We start from the raw sequence: 5,000 nt of genomic DNA on the forward strand, positions 1-5,000 counted from the left end.
TTCTGGGCCCAGTGCTCTTCAACATCTTCATCAACGATTTGGACGAGGGGATAGATGGGGAACTCATCAAATTTGCAGACGACACCAAGCTGGCAGGAATAGCCAACACTCCAGAAGACAGGCTTAAGATACAGAAGGATCTGGACAGACTTGAACACTGGGCACTATCTAACAAAATGAAATTCAATGGTGAAAAGAGTAAGGTTCTACATTTAGGCAAGAAAAACCAAATGCACAGGTACAGTATAGGGAGTACCTTACTCAATAGTAGTACCTGTGAGAGGAACTTCGGAGTCCTAGTGGACAATCATCTAAATATGAGCAAGCAGTGTGCTGCAGCTGCCAAAAAGGCCAACACAGTGCTAGGCTGCATTAACAGAGGGATAGAATCAAGATCACGTGAAGTGTTAATACCACTTTACAATGCCTTGGTAAGGCCACACTTGGAATACTGCATCCAGTTTTGGTCACCGTGATGTAAAAAACATGTTGAGACTCTAGAAAGAGTACAGAGAAGAGCAACAAAGATGATTAGGGGACTGGAGGCTAAAGCATATAAGGAACGGCTGCTGGAATTGGGTATGCCTAGTTTAACGAAGAGAAGGATGAGGGGGTACATGATAGCAGTGTTCCAATATCTCAGGGGCTGCCACAAAGAAGAAGGAATCAAGCTATTTTCCAAAACGCCTGAAGGCAGGACAAGAAGCAACGGGTGGAAACTAACCAAGGAAACAAATAACCTAGAATTAAAGAGAAACTTCCTGACAGTTAGAACAATTAACCAGTGGAACAACCTGCCTCCAGAAGTTGTGAGTGCTCCAACACTGGAAGTTTTTAAGAAGAGACTGGACAGCCATTTGTCCGAAATGGTATAGGATTTCCTGCTTGAGCAGGGGGTTGGACTAGATGACCTCCAAGGTCCCTTCCAACTTTACTACTACTACTACTACTACTACTACTACTACTACTACTACTATTATTATTATTATTATTATTATTATTATTATTATTATTATTATTATTATTATTATTATTATTATTATTATTATTATTTGTCCCGCAGCAAGTTATCCCGCAGTGAATTGGCCATGTCGAGTTGACCTTGGTGAATTGTCATAGACCCTCCATTGGAGATGATTAACTCGGTAAAAAGATCTCATCCCCATGCCATCTACCTCTTAGTTTTGGTTTTGGTATAGTTTTAATTTTTTAATCTGCATAGTTTTAATATTTAAATATATTTTAGTCATTTTTCTATTTATTTTACAACTTGTAAGACACCCAGAGTCATCTTATAGGGGAGATGGATGTCTTAAAATTTAATAAATAACAGTACATAATATAAACTCAAGGATGTTGAGAAACACCGCTGTGAAGAACAGTTCGGATTTTATGAGAATGCTGGATTTTGAGTTTGTCCTTGAATGAAAATTCTGAGAGTTGAAGTCAACACTGCTGAGGTTGAGAAACTCTTCTCTAGAAGATTGCTCATTCTGCATCCTGTATTGTGTATGAACAATTTTTTTATCTTTATCTAGGACAGGGGTATCAAACTGGTGGCCCACGGGCTGGATGCGTCACACACAGGCCACGCCCACCCCAGCTCCGCGAAGGCAAAAAACGTCACGATACGTCATGCAACGTGATCGAGTTTGACACTCATGATCTAGGATATTCAATGATTTGCTGAGTAGCTCTTATTTGTTTTAGGCCTGGAAGTTTAAAAACGTTTTCATTAGTGTGTTTGTCATGTCTGAATGGGTTTTTAATTTGTTTCCTTGTCTTACTGTTAGAAAGAAGACAAGGGATTAAGTTTGAAGAAATAAAATTGAACCAATTCATATGAACTTGAGCCATTCTGTGTCAGGATTGCGGAATAAGGCTTATTTCAGTTTTTTCCCAAATTCTCTTTTTACTGGCTTACTGTATGGAAGTGGCAATTTATAAAGTTGAGTAAAAGAGTGACAGGAGAATTTCAAAGAAAAAGCGAAGTAATTCAGGGTGAAGATGTGACACTTTTCCATATAAATGGTGGACTTGTAAAGTTGGCTAATAGGAATAACATATAAAGTGACTTATAACACATATATGTTACCCTATTAGCCAACTTTACAACATTGTTAACTCCCCCAACAATTAAAATGAATCAATATCTTAAGAAATAACACAGCCTTAAAGTTAAAATGAAAATCAGTAAATAGATCAGTCATGTTAAGTGTACCAAATACATTAGAATTTCAAAGGATTATCATGCAAGCAGAAGAACATTATTCCAGCCTGGAAGCAACAGGCCAACACCATTCAAGTCTATCTCTATCCAGAATATGTGTTAAAGAGATTCCTCTCATCTTTCTCCTGTGGTTAGAATTCCAAAGAAATGATTGGAAGACAGTTTGGTTCAAAAAGCAACACGATTACTGTATTTCACTCTGAGAAGCAGATTGGCAAAGCAACTTTGAGATGCTGTATCATCTGAACCTTTGCTGAAGCACATCAATGGAGTATTGAAGGGAAAGTCTTCATCATGGTTTAATCCAAGCCGGGAATAAACAACATGGCGAGTGTTAGAAAGAAGGTTGCAGTTTATTGAAGAGGAGAGCCAGAGAGAAAGATGGCTCTGGAAGAAAAGAGAGTGAGCACATGTAGGGAGTGGGTTTTATACCCTCTAAAGCCTTTTGTTTGGAGTTGTTCCTGTGGCATGAACTTTGACTTGAGTCTGAGTGTGCCTTTCTGGTATTCTGATGGTGGTGGGTTAATCCTATTATGTCCCAAGGGTCATATCCTGCTTCCCTGGGGCTCTGGCTGATGACTCTTAGATTTTTGATGTGAGGAGCTGTTGATTCTAGGGATCTTTCTTCCCAATCCCAGTTTGCTGACTCCAGTCTTTCTGACAAGATTATCACATCTGCAATTTGCAGACTTGGTTTCAGTTTGGGGCAGAGAGACTTGGTGGCAGGGTTGGTTTCTGCTTTTAAAATCCTTTAGGGCAGACATGTAAAACACAAGGCCCATGGGCCAGATGCGGCCTACGAAGTGGTTTCATGTGGCCCACGAAGCCATCCTGGAAACAGTGAGGGAACGGCCCCCGCTGCCTTGGCCCTGACCCAGGCCAGCCGGGAGCCAATGTACAATTTTGTGGCGGCCATCTATGCTGAAACACATTCAGTCTTAGCTCCACAAGGCCGTCCAGAAACAGCAAGGAACCAGCCCCTGCCGTGTTGGCCCCGCCCCCTGGGTGCATGCTGGGGAGGTGTCACCCTTTGTGAGGAATGAAGAAATGCACCATCACTTGGAAGTAGCCAGCAAATGGCCCTCGCCTATTTCTCATATAAGGCTTGATGGGCTCCAGGGGAGGGGTTTCGGCAGGCAGCGGGGCACTCTCCTCACAGCGCCGAGAGGCTGAGCCAGGCAGTACGAATCCAAAAAGAAGTGCAACACCATCCAGCCATCAGCCTGCCCGGTTTTGGCAGGCAGTGGGGTGCTCTTCTGACAGCGCCAAGAGCTGAGCCAGGTGGTGCAAAACTGATAAGAAGTGCAATGCTGCCTAGCCCCCAGCCTGCCCAGTTTCAGCAGGCAGCAAGGTGCAAAGCTGGCGAGCTTCACACTGCCCGGCTCAACCTCTCGGTGCTGTGAGGAAAGCGACCCCCTGCCTGCCGAAACTGGGCAGGCTGGGAGCTGGGCGGCATTGCTCAGGTAACATTGATTCTCACGCTGCTCATGGCATCCCCTCCCCCAGAGCCCACCAAGCCAGATATGTGAAGTAGGTGAGGGCCATGTGCTGGCTACTTCCAGGCAATGGTGCATTTCTTCATTCCTCACAAAGGGTGACACCTCCCCAGCTGGGTTTCTTGCCTGTTTTTCTCCCTCCCTCATCTCAAATATTGTCCCACCACTCTGTACTTAGAAAGAAAGAAAAGAAGGAGAGGGAGGGTCTGAGGGAAGTCCTGCCTTAGTCCTGCCCTGCTGCCTGCCCTTTCACCATCCCCTTGCCCCCTCCTCCTGGCCTATCCTGGGGGTCTCTCATCCTATTGCTAAGGAAGCTTTGGATACAAAGCCAGGTCTCCTCCCATGGAGAGGGAATGGGCCTCCCTCTGACTTTGTCCTCGTATGCATCATGAGCAACCTGGCTAAGGAGAGCAAGCACAGCAGCAGCAGCCTTGAGGAGGAGGTAAGTGCAGCTGGGCACCCCCTTGGGGAAGTGGGGCTGGGCTTGGGGCCACAGGCACTCGAGGGCCAGGCTGGGCATTTGACCTCTGCTGCCCAGGGCTCTGGGCAGCCCGCACCACCACCCAGCCCTCCCCGCACAGCCTGAGAGGAATGGTGAGGCTCCTCCAGTGGACCATACCTTGGAACTTGCCCTGGTCCCACCCCCTTCTCTCAGAGACCCTCATATCTGTCCCACTCCTGCCCAGGCCCCCACAGTCACCCTTGACGCGAACGATGTAGAGCTGGCCACGCCCACCCAGCAGGCCACACCCACTCCATCCACACCCACTCAGTAGGCTGCACCCACTCTGGCCACACCCACCCAGTCTCCAGAGGGCAACCGCAATGCTGATGCGGCCCTTAATGAAATTGAGTTGATATTTAGGGAAATATATTCTGCCTTTTAAATATTTCCAAAAACATTTCTTTCTTGGGGGGGGGGAGCTGACTTCCCACAGGAGATTCTCAATCATCCAGGTCATGGCCGTCCTTTCCAAAAGGCAACTGGACTTTCTTGGTGTGTTTTTTTTTTCCCTTGAAGACATTTCATTTCTCATCCAAGAAGCTTCTTCAGTTCTGAAACAAAACAGCCAGATAAAGATTTCCACAGAACTGTCTTATTAGTCATAAGATTTCATGTCTCCTTCTTCCTCTCGGTGACTTCAAAACAATCTTGCCTTCTGGCATCTGGACAAGTTTGTGTAATTTTCTTAGCACGGATTTCAGAAGTGGTTTGCAGATCCGTTCTTCATGTACCTGAAAGAAAGTGACTGACCCAAGGTCATCCAGCTGGG

Source organism: Protobothrops mucrosquamatus, unplaced genomic scaffold (genome assembly GCF_001527695.2).
Source record: "Protobothrops mucrosquamatus isolate PMUCROS unplaced genomic scaffold, P.Mucros_1.0 scaffold1631, whole genome shotgun sequence".
NCBI classification, from domain to species: Eukaryota; Metazoa; Chordata; class Lepidosauria; order Squamata; family Viperidae; genus Protobothrops; species Protobothrops mucrosquamatus.